The following is a 22,602-nucleotide window of genomic DNA, read 5'->3' as shown; positions in this document are numbered from 1 at the left end:
GCTGTCTCCTTTATAACCTTACAACTCTGAACCGGGAAGGAGACATCAGACCTAAAAAACTCATTTTCTATTCAACCTTTGTATGGTCAAACAATGAAAGTCAATGGCTGGAACAAAGCACTTTGAATTTCCAAATTCTCTAAAACTTAGAAAACTACAGCCAGCGCAGCAGCCTGTAATCTGAGGTTCCTTACGTTCAGGCTTTTCTTTTCCTTCATTTCTGCCTGCAATCCCAGTGAGCAAACCGCCCCGCCTCTGCCAGTCTTGTTCTTCCTACCAAACTCTTGTTTTACACCAGAAACCACCTCAGAAACTGTCGTCTCCCTCTCACCCACCTCTCAAGTCTCCCAAAAATTTCAACTTAAATCCAGCAAGCCACGCTCATCCTGCACCCCCTCCCTATGTGCACAACTTCGTCTCCGTCCTCACCCTTGCCGCCACCTTCCGCCCCTCAGCCCTCCCCCGTGCTGTTTTCTGCGCCCCCTTTCTCCCCTCCTCATACTCATTCACAAGAGTTATGCCCTCCCCCCTCCTCGCCGCCCACCTCCACCTCCATAAACACAAAAGTTAAACCCTTCCACCTCTTAATTCTGCACAAACATCAACACTCCTACCTCTCAGAAAAATAGCACAAGCTGAAAGAATAGTTAAAATACACATTCCCTTCTCACTCTCGGATTTAAGTCAGATGAAAAACCAGTTAGGCTCGTTCTCTGAAAATCCTGCCATATGCATCAAAGAATTCCAACACCTCATGCACTTTTACAATCACACATATCAGAACATAGACATTATCCTTACCTCTTCAACGACACCTGAAGAAAAGCCCGCGTTTGAATGGCTGCTCCTGCTTTCGCAGATCCCATGCACACTCAGAACCCCACTGAACCCCCAGCAAGCCCCACCGCAGCTCCAACCACCAATCCACCCTGGAACTCTCAGCCAGAATCTGCTAACCTTCCCCAAGTGGTCCTCTTTTTAACTTGTATAATAGAAGGCATGAGAAAGGCTGCCCTTAAGACAGTTAATTATGACAAAATTAAATAGATTTCACAAAAACTGGATGAAAATCCACCTGCTTTTATAAACAGATTATAAAAGTCTCTCCTTAAATACACCAATTTAAATCCCAAGCCAACCTCTGGTCAGCTATACCTACACACCCACTTTATCACATAATCTTCACCCAGGCATTAGAAAAAATTACAGAATTTAGGAAAAAAGCCCTCAAACCCCTCAGAAAACCTGATTAAAACAGCTTTTAAGATCTTTAACAATAGAGAAGAGGAAGCCAAATAAGCAAAACACAAATGAGATCAGGCTAAAGACCCCCTCCTGTGGAAGTAGATTTGGCCCAGTGGTTAGGGCGTCTGCTTACCACATGGGAGGTCCACGGTTCAAACCCCGGGCCTCCTTGACCCATGTGATGAGCTGGCCCACACACAGTCCTGATGTGTGCAAGGAGTGCCGTGCCATGCAGGGGTGGCCCCTGCATAGAGGAGCCCCACACGCAAGGAGTGCGCCCTATAAGGAGTTCTGTCCAGCGTGAAAAAAGTGCAGCCTGCCCAGGAGTGGTGCCGTACACACAGAGAGCTGACACAGCAAGATGACACAACAAAAAGATAGATTCCCATGCTGCTGACAAGAATACAAGTGGACACAGAAGATCACACAGTGAATGAACAGAGAGAGCAGACAACTGGGGGGTGGCAGGGGGAAGGGAAGAGAAATAAATTTAAAAATATAAATATAAATAAATAAAGGCTCCCTCCTGGCTGCTGCCCTCAGGTTCAATTCTTAGAAACCTAACCCCCCTTCTTCTCTCTGGCCACCTCCAGGACCCTGTTTTAAGTGCAGAAAGGAAGGGCACAGGGCACACTCCTGCCCCAATTCCAGGCCTCCACTGGGCCTGGCCCAGTATGTCATTGTAAAGATCATTGGAAGTTGCACCGTCCTGTAAACACTGTTTCCAGAAAAGTTCCTCCAGCACACCCTGCCAACCTGGAGCTAAGATCCTCCTTTCCAGATCTCCTCAGATTAACAACAAACAACTGATGGGTCCCTGGTTCAAGAAGCCCCACATCTCCATCAGTAAGTCTGAACCAAGGGTTAGCATCAAGTTTGGAAGTAAATCGATCTCCTTTTTAATTAACACGAAGCCTCCTAAAATATTTGGAACCTTTATCTACTTCCTCAATCGCTATTGCTGTTTTTATATTAACAGAACTAGACAGGTAAAAGCATAGAAATCGTTAATAACTACAGAAATCAATCATGGCTATGCTCATTTCTTTCTTACCTCTCCTCACCCCTGAAACCCATCCTTTTACCCCTCATAACACCACTACTGATATTATTGCTGCTGCTTCTCTTTAATCCTTGTCCCTTACAGCTCCTTGTCCAATTCATATGCCAAATCTTATAATCAACACCTCAAGAATATGTAAATGGCATTTTTCTGCTACATGAACACCAATACCAGACTCTCCAGAACCAGAAACAGAACCCACAGGGCAAGATGGAAGGAAATCCCTCGCCGCCTCTTGAGAGCAGAAAGTAGCTAGACTGAGTGAATGCCCCAAACCCCATCACCCTTCTGTCCAGTGCAGAACCTTACATCCCTACTTAGGCACCTTACCATATATATATATATATATATATATAAAACCAAAGAGTTAGGAATGTTAGCGGTTTCTCCCTTGCAAAGTTTATAATGATTAACTGACCTCAAGGTTTACAATGGTCAACAGTAACTTGCATTCCTGTGACATAGAACAGCCCCCCATCCAGAGCCCACATGTTCAGATACAGTTCATTTTGTCACAAGTTTAAACAAAGGAGCCACATACTGTGACATAGAACGACCCCTATCCAGAGCCTATGTATATACAGTTCATTTCCTTACAAGAATAGACAAAGGAGTCACATCCCATGACATAGAACAGCCCCCATCCAGAGTCTACGCATCCAGATACAGTTCATTTCCTTACAAGAATAGACAAAGAAGCCACATGACACCACCAACCCCTCCTGCATCCTTAGAATTCACTACCCCTAACCCCCCACCACCGGCCATCCCTACTGACCCTTGGGTCTTACCCAAGACCCAATCCATTCCCACTAACTAAGCATGTTCCTGCTTATAGATGTACTGTATAAATTCATGACCGCCTCTGCCAGAGGTGGTCTGAAGTCTCTCCTCAGACCCCTACTATGCTCATGGGGGGGCTGAAGTCTACTCTTCAGACCCCCTCCTTTGGGACACCTTACCAATAACCTTTCTACCTACAATCATGTCAGTCTCCATGTCCCAGTGAGCACCGTTTTTTCTCTAACAGCCATGAGGTGATATTGTTCATCCTGAGTGGTGATACATGGAAGTTTATATTGATATTCCTTCTAGTTTTGAATACATATGAAATTTTCCATAAAACTAGAATAAAAACCAATTGCATTGATTGCTGAACACAAGGAATGAAAACAAGGCCCAAATCTAGATATATATTGATAAAATTTCAAAATTACAAGAATAAAAAGAAAATCCTAAACCTTTCAGAGAGAAAAATCAGATTGTCTATAAAGCAATGAGATTCAGACTGGCAACACCCTTTGAAGAGCAGTGCTAGGGAAGCGGACTTGGCCCAGTGGTTAGGGCGTCTGTCTACCACATGGTCTGCGGTTCAAACCCCGGGCCTCCTTGACCCGTGTGGAGCTGGCCCACAAGCAGTGCTGATGTGCGCAAGGAGTGCCCTGCCACACAGGGGTGTCACCCGCGTAGGGGAGCCCCATGCGCAAGGAGTGCACCCATAAGGAGAGCTGCCCAGTGTGAAAGAAAGTGCAGCCTGCCCAGGAATGGTGCCGCACACACGGAGAGCTGACACAACAAGATGACGCAACAAAAAGACACAGATTCCCATGCCACTGACAACAAAGTAAGTGGACAAAGAAGAACACACAGCCAATAGACAAAAAGCAGACAACTGGGGCAGGGGAGGGGAGAAGGGGAGAGAGAGAGAGAGAGAGAGAGAGAGAGAGAGAGAGAGAAGATAATATAACAATACCTTCCAAAGTTCTGAGAGAACATGTTTTCATGCTTGACACTCTATAACTAGTCAATTTATCAATCAAGTGTGAAGGCTAAACAATTTGATACTTTGGACTAGACATTTTTGGGCAAACAAGGGGCTCAGAAGTTGGACCACCTACATACCAACTTTGAAAAAGGTGCTTGAGAAGGTATTCTACCAAAACCCAAAAGAAATTCAATATAGAAGGGAAAAATTAGAAATAGTCAAGAATATGATGGAGAGAAATAGAAAAGCTGAAATGAAATTTAAAAAGATTCATTGAAAGTTAGTGCTTGAGATATTATCACTAGAGCTGCTAAGGTTTGGTAATAGTATTATATTTCATTCCCTGTGGGTTCAATCACACTACATGTAGAGGAGTCAGTGGAATATTCTGCAGAATTCCATGTCCCCACATTTTTCAGGTCTGAGGCACTCTGCTTCTGTTGACAGCTCTCAGATGAATCACTCCTTCAGAATTGCCCTGGCTGAAGAGCACAGTCTTACCCAAGGGCATGCTATCTTCCTAGGATAGCTTGCATCCAATGACTGATCTTGCTGATACATAAAGGCTCAGCCCCCTTGCTTCAATTTTGGAGAATGCTGAAGTGCTCTCCCAGTCCCAGCTCTCCTCCTGGGATTGGCCACGGCCTTGGTTGCTGCATAGTTCAACTTCTTCCTCTGCCCCATGTGTTGATTCTAAGAGCACTCACAAGTAAACTTTCTGCGCACAGATCTCAGATTCTTTTTCCCAAAGAATCAATCTGCAATACTACAGTAGTGGCTTTTACAGGAATTACTTAAATAATAATATGAATGATGTTTTTATTATGTTAAAATTGGCTATCTTTGGAATGTGGGACAGGATGGGGAGAATAACTGAGAGACTTTCACTTTGCATTTGAGATACTTCCATTGCTTTTAATCTTGCATAATCAGTCATTTTACTTAGTAATGCTTATCTTTGGTAAGTGGGATAATGGAATAATGTAAAATTTTAATTTTCTTTCTGGATAATTTAATTTTCTTCTGTGTACATTTCTGTATTTCCAAAACTATCTCTTTGGGGGAATAAAACGATTGCTATTGAAATCAGAAAATAAAATCGTTAGGAAAAAGAGAAATTTTATTATTCAAGGTAGCCCATAGAGAAGTCATGTTACCAGTTTTTGTCTAGGTTCTTGATTATACTGCAGAAATGAACTTCAAGAGCATGTTGGGTTAGTTGGGCCAGTAATTTATTAAGGTAGAGAGAGAAAAGAAATGGGAGAAAAGAACAGATCATGGGTCCCAGCTAGAGAGGAAGGGGCTGAAAAGTGATAAAGCGGGCTGATTTAGAGACTACAATTTCCCATTATAGATTATAAATGCCCAGGTTATGCTTAATGGTAATCATGGCAGGGGAAAACAGTGAGAACAGGGTGCAGAGGGCAGGAACAGGGCACCAGAACAGGCATCGGGGTCTGGGCGAAGGCAAGAGAGCGCAAGAGAGAGCAAGAAAGCAAAAATCTTTGTGCTAGCTTTTGGGTTTTTTTTTCCTTTTTTTAATCGTATTTTTTTGAAGATACATACATCACAAAAAATTGTTACATTAAAAAATGTAAGAGTTTCCCATTTACCCATACCCACCCCACCCCACTCCTCCCATATCAACAGCTTCTTTCATCTTTGTGGCACATTCGTTGCATTTGGTGAATACATCTTGGAGCACTGCTGCACCGCATGGATAATAGTTTACATTGTGGTTTACACTCCCCCCAGTTTATTCAGTGGGTTACGGCAGGATATATAACATTCAGCATCTGTCTCTGCAATATCATTTAGGACAACTCAAAGTCCCAAAAATGCCCCCACATCACATCTCTTCTTCCCACTCCCTGCCCTCTGCAACTCCGGTGGCCATTGTCTCCACATCAATGATATAATTTCTTCCATTGCTCGAGTCACAATAACTCTATAGTACAATACCAGTAAGTCTACTCTAATCCATATTTTATTCCTCCACCCTGAAGACCCTGGGGTGGTGATATCCACTCTGCCTTTAAATTGAGAGGGGTTTAGATCCCACATGGCTGATGAATGGAATTCTCCTGCTTGCAGCCATAGACTCTCTCAGTTCCCTGGTGTGGTAGTTGACCATCCTCACCTCCCTGTTAGCTGGCCTGGGTAAGACCAACGAACTAGAAAGTAGGTGTTGCAACTCTGCTGAGGCTCAGGGCCCAGCTGGTACATGCACAGTCCAGAGATTCAAGTCTCCTGAGTATACACCAATCCCAGTGCCACAGGTTCAGTAAAAGTGATAGAAGAGGCATGTGTAGAAAGGTCACATCTGAGTCCAATTCCATAACACTCAGGAACACAAATTCCAAAGTAGGGCCCACTGACAAGGCACTGAACTCCAGAGGCATCTGCCATGACCATAGAACCTGTGTGTCTCCGTAGACCTCAGGAGCACCTGTACCTGGGGTTGTATCTACTTTGGTTGTCTCTGAGTGTGCTAGCTTTTTAAACCATTAATTATTCTGCCCCTTTCCTAATGGCACAGGAGGAGTCCCAGCTGTTTGCTGTTTTGATTGATTACCCCACCCATCAATTTCCCAGGAGGGCCCAATAAAAAGGCCCCTGGAGAATATCCAGGGCTTCTACTGGCTTTCAGAGGAAATCTCATTATCAATGTCAGAATCTTGTGAGGCTCTTCCAGCAGCCAACTTCATGGGGTACCAAATGACATGTGGATTTCTTGCCAGGCTCCAGATCCATCTATTGATTACCAGTTTTACTAGCCCAAGAGAAAAGCTCAAAGGTCTTGAAATTTCCTGCTCTAGGACTGGGAAACACTGACTTGAGGGATTTAGCCTGGTTTCCAATCACTAAAAAGAAGCAAAACCACACTTTCCAGAGTTTCGTCTATGTGGCTAGTCACAATTTTAAGGAACAATTTCCATGTCTTTTGTCTCTTTACACCAGGCAATGCCTAAGATTTCCCATTGAGTCAGGTGGTGATTTTTTTTAAATTTATCTTCAGATAATATATGGTAATACACGTTATTGAACTATAATACAATAAAAAAATGATAAAAGTTCTTTTTGATTTAAAATTAAAACACAGAAAACCCCAGGAAGTACATGAAAGATTTGAAAAGGCAAATTAAATTCTAAGCTCTTATATAAAAAGATGAAGACAAAGAATTTCTATTTTGAAGGGAAATTTAATTTTAAAGGAATTAAATTATAATATTCAAAGCATTTAAACAATGTATCCTTTAAAATACTACTGAACAAATATTTCTACAAAACAACATTTTACTTTTCCACTATGGAATAATTAGAATAAAACTAAGGGAAAAAGAAAGGCCTTACCATATGGGTTGTCAAATACAGGACACCCAGTTAAATTTGAATTTCAGATAAGCAACTATTAATATTTTAGTATAAATATGTCCCAAATATTTTTATTTGCCTAATCTGGCAACCCTGCTTCCAATTCTTTACCTTATTTTTAGTTGATCTTTGTTTTTCTTTCTTACCACCAATTGACTGCCTGTCCTAAAATGTTATCCATACGGTACTTTATTAAAGCAAACTATTATTTAAAAGCTCTCATGTTAAGAAGCTGAGGGAGAGTTCTAGCATTGTCAACTTAGAGATGGCAGTTCTGGTACAAGTATTTAATTTTGCATTCTCAAAATACCAGCAGAAATTATCCCCTAGAGAAAGAGGAATCTGGAAAGTGTTTTTGACAGATCTACCACATTCTTACACTAGCAAATGCTGCACTTTGTTTTCTCTCCTCCTCCCATTTCCTTTGCAATAACACACAAATTGTATGAATCACCAGATAATGACGCTGATGAGTGGGGCTTGATGAGGGGCTCCAAAGTGTGACTGCACTGACTCTACCAGACATATGGCTTGAGGTGGGAAAAACGGGAACCAGAACACAGATCCTCCATCCCAGCTGCAGCCCTTTAAAGATGACCACATCTTTTCTATGTCTCAAGAAACGCAGATTCACATTTGTATTGTTTTCAAAGTGCTTTCCTACACTTTACTTTGCTACTCTGAAAAGCTCTGAGAGATGAAGAGGTTAAGCACCTGGCCAAAGGTCACCCACCTGGGTGAAACTTGTGCTCCTGATTCTCATCCAGAGATTCTTGGCACCATAAAATGGATAAGGTTGAGCTTTGGTGAAGTTAAGGACTCTCTATGCCAGAGTGCCTGTGAACTAATCACAGTTCCAGTCTCAGCCCTTGACCCTACTAAGTAGGAAGGCTCTCTATTCCCATAGCCTTAGACTCTCAGCTCATTCAGTCACTCAATATAAACTTAACGAGCACTGGACTTTAAGGAGAAAACAGTGATGGACAAGACAAAAAAAGTCCCTGCCTTCGTAGAGATCACCTTTTAGGCGGAAACGGGCAAGTGGATAAGTAATGACAATGATATGTGAAGAGTTCTTTGGTAGGGAGTTCTAAGAATATAAACTAAGGTTTTATGTTCTGACCTGAAAGTTGGAGAAGCCTTCCTGAGAAAGTAATTTTTAAGCTAACACCTGAAAAACTAGCAAAAATGAGATAAGTGAAGGGAAAGAAGTAAGAGATTAAATGAGTGTCGTAAGCAATGGGAATAGATGTGCAGAGACCTGGAGGAGAGGGGAGGTAATGTGAGGAACTGGTGTGAAAAATAGGGCAGGATATGGGGGTGCACATGCCTGGTCAATGATTTTGTGTCTCTTCAATCCAATATTTTAATTATATCTATTAAATACTTTAGAAAAGTTGACTAAGTTTGAAGAAAAAGTTGTGGTAGTAACCCCTCAGCTTCTCCTCTGTGGTTTCAATCCCCATCCCAAGAGGCTTCTTTTCAACCATAAACACAATTCTCTCTAAGGGTTTTACTAATGATAACATCCTCTATCATGTTTCATTTATAGTTTTTGTTTTAGCACTCTGCTTGATTGGCTGGTTTTCCCCAATTCTGACCCTATGAGCAGGAAAGATGGGAGGAAGAAATGGCAAGGCCAAGAGTGGGCAGTTACACGCAGTGTGTGATGGTCACATGTATCCCCCTCCACCCCAGTGTCACTGACCACTAGGCTGACTCTTCAGAGCCCATGTACAACAACTGTCCTGTCTCATTGCTGATGTGGGAGCAGCATTCTGGAATGGAGCAGGAGTCTTTAAACTTCCCTGACCAGAAAATCATCAATGTGCAAGGTGTGGCATATAAGGGAAACTCTTATATTTTTTAATGTAACCTTTTTTTGTGATCTATCTTTTTTTAAAAAAGACAAAAATAAAAATAAGTTTTTAAAAAATGCAGTTTCCTTTGTCCCATTTCTGGCCTAGAAGTCAGACTTTCTAGGGATAGGTTTTAGGAATTTGTATTTTTCAAAACTCTCCTTGGGTGAATCTGACGTTAACCAATTCTGCAATTTATTGGACTCCAGAGCAAAAAGCATAAAATTCAGAACAAGTAAAACATGGATTCAAATTCTAGTTCAACATTTTTTTTAAGGTTTATTTTTTATTTATTTCTCTCCCTCTTCCCCCCCCCCCCCACATTATCTGCTCTCTGTGTCTATTCGCTGTGTGTTCTTCTGTGACCACTTCTATCCTTATCAGCAGCACTGGGAATCTGTGTTTCTTTTTGTTGCACCATCTTGTTGTGTCAGCTCTCCGTGTGTGCTGCGCCATTCTTGGGCAGGCTGTACTTTTTTTGCGCTGGGCGGCTCTCCTTATGGGGTGTGCACCTTGTACGTGGGGCTCCCCTATGCAGGGGACACCCCTGCGTGGCAGAGCACTCCTTGTGCGCATCAGCACTTCACATGGGCCAGCTCCACACAGGTCAAGGAGGCCCTGGGTTTGAACCATGGACCTCCCATGTGGTAGGCGGATGCCCTATCCATTGGGCCAAGTCTGCTTCCCCACTAGTTCAACATTTATTAGCTACGTGATCATGGACAAGTTATTTTGCCTCTGTGAGACTAGGTTTCTTAATTATTTAAAAAAAAAAAAAGGAATGACATGACTTACCTCATAAAATTATTATATTACATGAAATCATGTCAACTAAGTGCTTGACAGTGGTCTATAAATGGTAGTCAATACCTACTTTATCCTATCAGGAATGCCAACTTCAATTCAGGTACTGAGCCCACCTCTAGCTCAGCTTCCTGCATGCTTTTACTTCCTCACGACCCATCTTACCACTCCTTCAACTTGCAAGGTGCTTCCATGGAAAAAGGACTTGAGAGGGTGCGCATTGCTTGCTGACAAGAGAAACTGAAATTGAAATCACCCCTACCTACCTCATGCCAGAGTTGGTCATCCCCCCCCGCCCCCCGCGATGACTGGATAAAATTGAGGCATGACAATCAAGGTCAATTTGACTTCTTTTTTTTTTTCTGTTGCTTTTTCTTTGATACCAGGTTCAGTGTACAGAAATAGTTTTGAAGTGGTTAAGGGCATACATGTTGTGCTCCTCTAATACTGAGACAATGACAATGACTCCCATGCACATCTACTCATTATTAATAAAATAAAAAACTGCATGGAGACATATATCAAAAACGTCCTTTAACATAGTACTTGGGAGACCGAATGTGGCTCAAGCAGTTGGAAACCCGCCTTCCACACGGGAATTCCCTGGTTCGGTTCCCAGGGCCTCCTAAAGAAGACAAGCAAATGCCACAACAAGCAGACACTGCAACCAGCAAATGCTGCAGCCAGCAGGGAGAGGAAGTGGCTCAAGCGGGTGGGCACCTTCCTTTCACATGGGAGGTCCCAGGTTTGGGTCCAGTGCCTCCTAAAGAAGACAATGAGTAGGCAGACAAGGGAGCCACCTCAGGGGGTTGAGTGGGATAATAAATAAATAATAAACGAATACTACATACATATAAACATACTGAAGTACTTGTATTATTTAGCATATGTTTCTCAGAATTGAGTTTTTAAACATATATTATTTCTGTTTTCTTCACAACATACTTATGAATTAGGCTAAAGCATTGTTTCCATTAAAAACATCTTTTCCTGATTATAAAATTTGTATGTGTTCATTAAATTCAATTTGAAAATAGTGAAAAATACTATATAAAAAGAAAATTAAAGCCACCTCTAATCTTTCCACTCAGAGATAATAGTTATAACATTTTTATATATTTTTCAAGTATTTTAATTCAAGTATGTATATTGTCTAAAATTGGTATAATTTTATATATGTAGTTTCTGTACCATGCTTTTTTCACTTAGCATTATATTGTAAATTTTTACTTTATCACCCAAAATTTTTAAAAATCGTAATTTTTAATGTTGACGATATTCTACCATATAAATATTCCATAATTTATTTCACTGTTGTTGGGCATTTAGGTTTCCCCTCCATTTCTTGCTGTTATAAATATTAAGAACTTGTTTTCTTATTTACACTTTACCTTTGGGAAAACTGACTCGGTGAGATTAAATGGCTTGCAACAGGGCTGAGACTGGAATACAAATTCTGTGATCCAGTCTAATTCTCTTTTTTCATAGACTACAAATATTAATTTGTTTTAACACTCTCTATCAATACATAGGCCATTCTTGCCATTTTAATGTATTTTATTTCCTGGGCTTTATGTTTAAAACAAACACTGCTGATAACCTGGGAGGGTATGAGTGGAACTCCAAAGTGGGAGTGAGAGTGAGGGGTCATTGTGAGCTCCCATTGCTCCCTTCCTTGTCGCTACCTCTTCCCACTGCACCAAACATCCCAAGTGAAGTGCATAGCACTGATGCCACTGCAGTAGCTTTGATTCATAAGAGAAGAAAAAGCTTCTCTGATGCTCAATCCCTACAAGATATTGGCCCCATCTCCCTTCTTTTTCCTTCTCTTCCCTTCTCTCCCTTCTCTTCCCTTCTCTCTCTCTGACATATGCACACAGTCTGACTGGTTTTTAATGTGCAGTTTCAGCAGAAGCTGTTGGTATTCGCTGCTCTACTGTGTCATGTTCACTGAAAAGAAATACAGCGTTAACAACTTCCCTGTTGCCATCCTTCCTCCATTTTGCTTAAAAGGGATCCAGCACCAGGTCATGAAATGAACCCAGTCCTGAGAGGAGAGCCTGGAAGCCTAAGTTTTTGCCTGAGCTCTTTTGCTAACTTGCAGTCTGACCTGGTCTCATTCCTTCTTTATTAGATAATCTTAGAAATTCATTTGCATTCCAACATAGTGTTAGAACATAGTTTTAAAACAGCTCTTAAACACCTTCTCTGTTTCAAAAAATAATTACTAGGAGCAGATGTGGCTCCAGGTACAGTTCCCAGTGCCTCCTAAAGGAGATGAACAGATGCCACAACCAGCAGGATGCCCCAATCAGCAAGACACCACAACCAGCAAGACACTGCAACCAGCAGGGAGCACAAGTGGCTCAAATGGTTGGGCACCTGCCTCCCACATGACAGCTCCCAGGTTTGGTTCCTGGTGCCTTCTAAAGAAGATGAGCAGACAAAGAGCAGACAGATGAGGGAGCTGTCTGGTGGGGTAAGGGTGTGGTAAAAATAATTACTTGCTGAAATTAAGGTTGCCTCTTTCTGACAGTCCAAGGTTGTTTTTTTTTTTTTGCCTCCATTCCTTGTACAGGTCCAACCCAAGCAGTAATCCACACAGTAGGGCTCTGGTCCAGGGTTTCCTTGTGGTGGATACTGCTTTTGATCCCGTCAACCAGGACTTCTGTTCTGGGTCCTAAGTTTTAGAGTATCCTGACTGTCTCCCTTCTGTCCCTCCTCCTCTTCCAAGGGTGGTGAATCTCTGTGGCCAAGGGCCTTTCCCCCCCTGGAATCTTCTTTTGCTTTTCTATACCAAGTTTCCCCCACCCAGAAAACTTGGAATTCCCTGCTAATAAAGCCCCAAGCCTGTTTCCAGGGTCTTCCTGGGCTTCTACCCAACTTTGCCTCTAAAGGACAGACTGCACTTCCCTATGGGTGGTCAAAGGGGAGGTGTTCCTAGAATGTGTGTTTCAAGGTGTGGATAGAGCTAAGATGTGTAGAGTGGAGTCTACCCACTATATGCAAATGTCTTCGAGGTAAGTATGGAGCAAAGGGAGGGAGATCTTTGGAGGGGAGATTTACACATTTTCCCTAGGCCTGTGAATGTTAGGGATGGATCTCTTTATAGGATATGCTGTCTTGCAAAGAAAGGCCTAGACCAAGACGAATTACTCTTCAATGACTCTAGGAGCCATTTGTGCACATAGGAGGACACTGTATCTGGAGTAAGTGGACAGTAGAAAGAACACAGGGAAGTCACAGACTTTTCCTCTTCGTCTCTAGCTACATACAAGTTCTTGAAACAAAGCTAACTTATAATTTCTTGTCTGGACTTCATATTGCCAAACTAGAGTCATGATCTTGTAGACACAAAGGGTGATATTTTATAAATACTAATAATAATGACAATAGATTATTGAGCCTTTCCTGATTCCCATGTTGAGATTCTTTCTCTCTGTTTGTGTTGGTCCATTGTCCCTTCAACCCAATAAAAAAAATGGAGTTCATTGGCTAAAGCAAAGCAATAGTTTTGACCCAGCCAACCCTCAATTAATTCAAACACCTAAGGTCAGACTTGTAATAAGAGGTCTATTTTAAAACATGTTAATCCCAAACTTCATTTACTATTTCTCACATCACAATTTTGTTCCAGATTAGAAGATGTGATTTTGTAAATTTGGCTCTAAAAATTATATTCTTATTATATTCAAAAGGATCAAGTATGTACCCTTTAAAATTCTTTTAGTTGTATTTCTAACCAAGTCAAAAAATTAGCCTGGGAAAATTCTTCCCCGTCTACAAATCAGCTGGATAACATTGAACAAGTTATTTGCTCTCTTGGGGCCTCAATTTTGTTAACTATAAAATGAGGGGGTTGGATTAAATGGTCTCTAAGCTTCAAAACCTAAGATTTTATGATTGTCTATGATTTCAGAAGCAGGTATGCCTAGAGCTATTTATCAGAGAAAACTGCAAAATGTGAAAACCTTAAGCACTTAGCAAAGAAATGAAAAGACCATTCATCAGGAAATAGGGTCAAGTTGGAGGGTAAAGAGTACACTTGTTTGAGCAACTTAAGTTTGAAAAGAAACTACTACAGAGTTAAATAGAGTTTTTTTGCAGGCCAAGGAGAAAGTACAGAAATGAGAGATCCATCTTTTCCTTTCATTCTCCTAGAAGAAGGAATCCTATGGTAGTTTTGTTTAACTTTCTGGAACAAGCTGAAGTATAAAATGAACAAACCAACACATAAAGTACCTGATTATAGGTCGGCTGTAGTTGTATCTACTACAGCCTAGTTCTTAGTGTTTTAATCAAAGTCTGAGAGTTTGAATGCCTACTCACTGTGGGTACTTCAGTGACTAACCATAGCATGCCCTTTCCCCTCCTTTGTTCAGTATCAAAATCTCCCCCAAAGTTCTATAAGGTACGATTCTATGCTGAACCTGGAGTTGAAAGCTGGGTTGGGTCCCCATTGCCTGTTAGTGACAATATGAGGAAGTAAGGTACTCAATTTTGTTGTGAAACTAAATCATGATACAGCAGACAAGAATATATAACTACTAGGTCAGAGTATTTCACCAAAGGCTTCAGTCAACTACTCCAGAGAATATGAGTGATCCCTTATCCTATTAATCTGCCTACTAGGAGGTGAAGCACTATACAGTTTCCTTTGGAAATCTAACCATATTAAGAGATAACAACTCCACATGTTTTGCAGGGTTGGGATAGACGGGAAGCAGTAGCAAGAGACATAAAATCTCAGATCTGACTCATCAGCCCTGGAATAAATAAAAATTGGCTGTATTTCTAATAGTCGTAATATTAGACTTTAGGAAAATGTGGGATATAAATATATATTGTCAGTGAGTTTCCAGCTCTTTTCTTCTGTTCAGAAAGTCACAGATTTTCAGAGAATCAAGACAGTTTTCATGGTGCTTATGTTTCTGAAATCTGGCTTAATTTCTTCCATGACGTGTTTTTGCAGGTCCTCTCCTCTTCTTGTTATAATATTTCGTTGAACATAAAGAATGCACTAACAGTTGTCTGAAAAGTAGATATCTAATATCTGTCCATTTTCTTTTTAACCTAAATAAGATATTTCTCATGAGAACTTTAGCACCTAAAACAGACCACTGAAATATTGGGCTTCTTTGAGCACCAAATGGAGAAACCTCTACAAGTGAGGAGGAGGGGAATTTTCACATGATATTTTGGGCAACATGAGCCATGTTTGAGTGACATAACCCCAAGCTGTAGAATCTAAACATCAGGTTCAGCTCCTCTCACAGTGAGTTGTTAACTGGGTGGGAGGATGGGGACAGAGAGTTGGAAAATGTCTCAGATGCCGGGTCCTTAGCATTCTCACTTCCTTACTGAGGAAATACTGCTTTTAACTTTTAACAACTTCCACCTTGTTAGCATGGAGATTCTTTCTTGTGTCTGTGGTTCTATGATGTTCTTGGGATAAAAGGTATGAATGCTAAAGAAACATTTTAAGAGTAATCTCCAGAATTACCTTGTTAAGAAGCTGAGTTCAGGGAGCTGAAAGAGAAAATAGCAAGACATTAATACTCCCAACTGGATCTGGACTCCTTTTGTCACCTTTATCATTTGCTTAAAAATCATTAAAATGGTTTTTGCTGCTATGTCTATAGACTAGTAGGAATGACTTCTGTTTGTTTAAGAGAAAAGAGATGTCAATTCCTACAAAATATATACTTTGACTAAGGACCTCAGAGAGTAAGGTTCTCTAAGTACTACACGGATGCTAATTTGCAGGATTATTTGTCATAAAAAGAACCTCTTTACCCATCAGTAAGAGAATGGCAAAATTAAAGAATATTCATGCAATGGAAGACAGGGCAATCATTAAAAAGAATTAGGTTAATCTACACATATTTACATGAAAAAATATGCCTAACATATTAAGTGAAAAAAGTAAGTTGTAGAACACACTGACAGTACTATGCCATTTTTGTAGAAAATCACCCAAGAACAGAACACACACAATACTCTTAAGAATAGTAACCTCTGGAGAATGTGCTGAAAGTGGGGTGAAGAGGTGAAAATAAAATTAATTTGTACTTTATAGACTTGTACTTGCTGGTGACAGATAAGAGTCACCAAATGCACAAGAACTAAAGCACAAACACGAATATGGAAATGAACAGTTGGAGAAAGATTTAAAAAATAATCAATGATAACGAGTCTATGTGTAAGTTTGACAAACTAAATCATGAGATATATCTTCTGACCACTTGATGAACCAGTTCTCCCATAATTGTGTATAAATTACTAGGCTAGCTTTACTGCACTTGTATTTTGTGACTGGTATGGATTTTGGGCTTTTATTCTCACTAAAACTTAAAGAGAGAAAATGGAATGGCAGTATGGTGTGATTAAAAACAATACTGCACAGAATTAGAACAGTCCTGGTTCCACTGTTGACTAGCTGGATATTGTTTCTTAAAAGCTATGGACTCCTATTTGATCCTCTTAAAAAGAAAAATCTATGATTCCAAAAGCAAGAGAACAGTACCTCTCTTAGTTGACTAACAATTAAATGCTTCTCCAATGCTGGCAAATGACTTGTTAAACAATTTACTAAGCAGCATCAAAGATGACACCTGAAAGAATTATCAATGATGTCTCTTTGCCCCTAGCATATGTTTCCCTGGTCACCTCAGGTAGTCATGGATGTTACTAGGTACAGTAACTCTCACATCTCTCTTCTTCCTCTGCCCTGCTCTGTCTCTACTCTGAGGTGTGAGAGAAATCCTAAACCCAGTGTTGTTGCCCAGGAGAGTCAAACCTAACTTACACACTGTAGTGGAGAGAAATTTTTCTAAAACATATCTCTTATCATGGCATCCCCATTTAAAATTCTTTATTATCTACCATTTACAACCAAGTCCAAACTCTGCCTGGCATAAAATCCTCTTTATGCCATAGCTCCTCCTTTCCAACCTTTTCTCCTGACCTCCATATGATATGATGCTGTCACCAACTCCCACCCCCTTCCCCACACAGGTAAAACTTTCCAGCCACATGGAAGTGTCTCCGATCCTTTTTTTTTTAAGATTTATTTTTTTATTTATGCCCCCTCCCCAGTTGTCTGCTCTCTGTTTCCATTTGCCATGTGTTCTGTGTCCCCTTCTATTCTTGTCAGCCGCCTGGAATCTGTGTCTCTTTTGGTTGCGTCATCTTGTTGTGTCAGCTTTCTGTGTGTGCGGTGCCACTCCTGGACAGGCTGCACTTTCTTTCACACTGGGCAGCTCTCCTTATGGGGCGCACTCCTTGCGCATGGGGCTCCCCTACGCGGGTGACACCCCTGCGTGGCAGGGCACTCCTTTTGCATATCAGCACTGAGCATGGGCCAGCTCCACATGGGTCAAGGAGGCCCCGGGTGGGGGGGGTTTGAACCGCGGACCTCCCATGTGGCAGGCGGACACTCTATCTGTTGAGCCAAGTCGGCTTCCCTCCAATTCACTTTATTCAAGCCTGTGTTCTCTAAACAGAAATCCTTGAAACCAGATGTGTTTCAGAATTCATACTTTTTAGATATTGGATAATCCCATGCTTATGCTGTATATCACACAATACCCCTGCAGGGTCTAAGACATCAGTTCATCATCAACAACATAAATATCTCTGCTGCACACCTAGAATATTCATATTAAGTGTGATAGGGCGACCAAAGGTCTCAGGTCAGTTTAGGTCCAGTTTTATCACTAAGCCAGATAGCTTATATTGACTCATCTAGAACTATTATCCTATTCCACCCTGCTCTTTGGTCTCAGAAACACCTATCTGGGCATCAGCTCTGCAATCCATTGGCCCCAGACTTCTGATGAAGTAAGACCAACAGGGAGACCAACAGTCTATCTGAGGGAGGTTGGGGTATTTCTCTTGCCTGTCGGATGATGACACTCACTGCAGCTCTTAAGGCAGTTCTTTTCCCACAATTCTCTCCTTCTGGGTTCCAAGAACCACTTTCCTCTCTAGTCCTCTAGTCCTCTAATTCTGCTGTTATTAGTGCCAGGTTACAGCACTGTCCCTTGTGGTGTCTTGGCACACCACCCCCACCTAAGTTGTCTCTATTAAATCCTTTTCAAACTATCCCAATTTGAGAATGCCATCTGTTTCCTGAAGGGTTTCTGACAAATTCAGCTTATTCATGAGTCAGATTGTATCAAATCAGGTTTTCCTGCTTAATAGGTTAAGGAAAAGCTTTCAGTTTTTAGAACTTTTTGGATTTTGGAATTGCAGTTAAGAGATTGTGGATCCATATACTATGGTGTTTCTTTTTGTTTGTTTAATGCACATTGCTCCTTCTACCTGGATTGTCCTTCCTTTTGTTATTCACCTGGGTAAATTCAATTTTGCCTTTAGAAATTATCTATCCAGCAATCCTCAAGGGCAAACCATCCACTGACCAATCCCCTATAGACAATCCACCATCCAACAGATTTGGACACTTGTAAAATCCCTATGGTAGCCTTGGAGAACATTTGGGAGAGTGGGGCTTGAAAGGGAAAATCCCATCCAAGGAAGCCACAAACTCACAAGAAACATTACTGTTATATATGTGAAATATATATTAAATGAAAAGTTTAAAATTCCTTAATATTTTATCAGGCAATAAAACATAAATCGTACAGCTTATGATTCAAGAAAACAAGAGGTGAGTAGGTTCATAAATTAAATTCAGCAGTTTTAAACTTCTTTCGATTGCCCTCTCACAATAAAGACTCACAGACAAAATGTAAACAGAAATTTCTGAAAACTGCTCACCCTTACTATGTGTAGTGTACCCTGGCATTTTCTAGCCTTTTCTAGTCCATATAACTTTTTAAAAAATATTGATCACAACTCACCATATGAATTTCATTTCCAAGGAAATATGCCATATCCAATTTGAAAGACACCAAACTAAACAGGATTCATTGACAAATGCTCACAGACTTTGTCACACAAAGAACCAAATGTGAACTAAACGTTTTAATACCAGTTTAGTTAGTTTTTGCCATTTACACTTTTCGTGTTATTTCTTACCATTTTCAATGATTTGCTCCCCTGAGAAGGGGCAGAAATTCCTGACCTAAAGCTGGATGACATCTGGTGGGAACTATAGCATGTGTTTTGAGACAGAAACCAGGGCAGCTAGCAACTTGGGATTCGGCAGTGTCTTAACCAATTTTAAATATTTGATCACCTTATCTGAGATTACATGTAAACTCACTTTTTTCCCAGCTTTTTAAAAGACATTTTTATTGTGTAATAAAAAAAATTTTTTTCTGTGTTGCTTAATGATCTGGGTTAATTTTAAACAAGGATTTATGAAATCTGAGCTGGCAACAGGAAAATGTGGATCAACTGCTTCCCTAGAGGGAGTTGTGGTGCTTTTTTTACAATAGATTCTAGCCAAGTGTCTATATTTCTTTCAGGACCTTAAAAGACAAAGCAAAATACGTGTTGGATAGGGTTTTTTCCCACGTAAATGAAGACTAAATTACACATGACCTGAGTAGGAAAAAGTGTTCTAATTAGAGTTTTTTGTTTATAGACACAGATATTCATTCAGGTGCCCTTAAAAGTAAAGGTGTTAATTATATGGATTTTGAATTATTTAGAATTAACATTGGCTGCATGTGACGGAAATCCAAAACAGTGGTGGCTTAAATAAGGGAGAGTTTATCTTATAACTCCAGAGAGAGAGTCCAGAACTGGCATAGCTCCATGATGTCAACACTAGGAACCTCTTCTGCTGCACTCTACTGGGATTCCTGTCAATGCATGGAAGCCAGCTGGAAGGAAGAAGAGAGAGAAATAGCATGCCCCCTTCCTTTAAGGAAATTGCACACTCCGCTTCCCCTTATAGCCCATTAAACAGAATGTTATAAATGGCTTGCCTAGCTGCATGGAGGACTGGAAAATGTAAATGTCTTTATACCAAGTGGCCATGTGCCCGACTGAAAAGTAGAAGGTTTCTTACAAAGATAGATGGCAAGAACAGATATTGGGGGACAATGAGCAGTTTCTGCCACAAATATTCATGGCCTGAGATTGAAAAGCCTTTAGGTTTGATAAGGTTGATAAACCTTCACCTCTCCTTCTAAAAGGAACTAGTCTGCTCAGTTTTGTTGACTACTTTACCCATATTGGGCAGAATCTGCTGTGCAAGGACAGGTAGAACTAGAGTCAATGAAACCTAACCACAGTATGGGAAACAGGGTTTAGTTAGGAATTGAGAAAATGAGGAGGTGGGGGTAGGTCAAGTAACAAATATCTTACCATGATGTACAAGAGGAATCTCAAAGTTAATATGTTTAACTCAGAATTCTTTTTTTCTTCCAAATTTATACCTCCAAATGTATCCCATCCATCCAACTGTTTAAGCAAAACCTAACTGTAATCTTTGAGCCTCCTTTTTCCTCACTCCTCACAGTCAATCAGGACAAGCAAATAATTTGTGAGACCTTGTGCAAAATGAAAAATTCAAGGCCTCTTATTAAAAAACCTTTAAAGATTTCTAGATGGCAATGCAGAGGATTAAACTAAATGTGGGGCCTTTCTAAGTGTGAAGCCAGTGTGACTGCATGTGAAACCTCCTCTGCATTCAATATACACCTATATATTTTGTAAGTTCTACTTCCAAAGCATTTCTTAAATCGGTAGGTTTCTGGGAAGATGGCGGGGTAGAAAGACATGGGACTCTCTTCTCCTCCAGAAAAATAGGCATAGGACTGGCTGAAACAGCCTGGAAAAAGATGGTCTAGGATTTAGGACACCAGGTGAAAGCTGCACACCACCAAGAAGAGAGAGGGAAAACGGAGGCGAATCGCAACGTCAAAATTCATCTGACTGGGCATTGATCTGAGGTTTTCAAAAGAGCGCCAACTGCTGGCAGACCAAGGGAGTGCATGTGAGAAAACTAAAAAATGTGAGGCTTTTCCCAGCCTTTCTAGCCTCCCTTCACAAGGCCCTAGGAAAAGGATCTGACACCGATTATTGAGTCCAGAGCCCAGTTTTGAGCAGTTAACAGGGACAATCCTAATAATCAACCTAAGAATCAAACAGCAGCCTCCTGCCACTAAAACCCTATGAAAGAGAAAGAAATTGAGCATCTGAATAAACTACCATCCTAATCAGATGCCTGGGCATCAGCAAAAAATTACGAGCCATACTAAGAAAATGGAAGACGTAGTTCAAGAAAAGGAGTATATCAAAGCCCCAGAAGAGATACAGAATTTGGGATAACTTATTAATGAGATGCACACAAATTTCCAAAATCAAATTGAGTTGAAAGACAATATGCCTAAAGAGATAAATGACATCAAGAAGACATTGAGCAATCACTTCTCCGCCTTTTGGCTAAGGTAGGCTGTAGTATCTGTTCTTATCAGTTTAACATCTGATATGTCTGTTATGTGAGGATAGCATATTAAATTGATTTTTGAAACAGGGAGGTGGAAGAGGGGCTTGCTCCATCCACTCCATGCATCAGCCTGGTATTGCAGTACTTCCAAGAATGGTGCACTGAAAAATAAAAAGAAGACATTGAGCCAGCACAAAGAATTTGAAATCCTGAAACTGGTACTTCTCTCCATTTCCATGACCACATCTCTGGGCCCTTGTTTTTGGACTAAACTGTAATGCCTCTTAACAAGTGGCCCCAACTTCCTTTTTGCCACTCCTTCAATGATATTCCATCAGAGAAGCAGACCTAAAAGAGCAAAGTTTGTCATATGTATGTTACCACACATACATACAAATCTTCAGTAGACCTCAGCATCTTATTATTCAGTAATGAAGAACCACCCAAGCCTGTAACTGTACTACAACACTTGACCTTAATTGTCCCTACATAAATTGTTGAAACACCTGTAATTTGGGAAGTACTAGTGAACTGAAATGTAGGTCTATTATCAGACTGCCAGTGTTCAAACCCCATCTCCATTGTTTATCGGCTGTGTGATATTATTTAACATCTCTACGCCTCATTTTCCTCAGCTTAAAATGAGATGCTATCACTACATAAAGTTGTTGTACACAACATAATAATAAACAGCTTGACGGCTTACTATATATATAGGCATTATGCTGAGCACTTTATATGCATTTCACTTAATTAGAGCAATTTGAAGAAACTAAGACGCTGGGCACAGGGCTTTGCACATTGTAAACAACCAAAACATATGGAATGCATGAAGCTCAAAGACTCTAATAAGGTCTACAGCTAGCAGGTCGTTGATAGAGCCGAACGTGGAGACCAATTTTGTCTGACCACAAAGTCCAGGCCCCGATCTCCACTCTACATTACTCTGACAATGTTCGGAGTGCTGAGGACAGTCTTGGCATAGAAAGCTCCTAATACATGGCGTTTTGGCTTTCACCGGCTTCTGCATTAGAGAGGACTAGCTGAGGAGCTTCCAGTTTGCCTTGAGACGGTTGGCCCGGGCTACATGGTTTCACTGATCGAGGTTTAGGGGTGAACCGAAAAA

General features: G+C 40.8%; 1 non-coding gene across 1 annotated transcript; it reads left to right on the top strand.

The window, feature by feature from the left end:
* Positions 1–21,452: 21,452 nt before the first annotated feature.
* On the top strand, positions 21,453–21,643 carry LOC111763391 (U2 spliceosomal RNA). The gene has a single exon (XR_002796260.1). It is a non-coding gene; the product is annotated as a U2 spliceosomal RNA (small nuclear RNA).
* The last annotated feature ends 959 nt before the right edge of the window (positions 21,644–22,602 follow it).

This window comes from Dasypus novemcinctus, chromosome 3 (genome assembly GCF_030445035.2).
Source record: "Dasypus novemcinctus isolate mDasNov1 chromosome 3, mDasNov1.1.hap2, whole genome shotgun sequence".
Taxonomy (NCBI): Eukaryota; Metazoa; Chordata; class Mammalia; order Cingulata; family Dasypodidae; genus Dasypus; species Dasypus novemcinctus.
The sequence above is the reverse complement of the archived record's forward strand: the minus strand, read 5'-3'. Positions and strand labels throughout refer to the sequence as shown.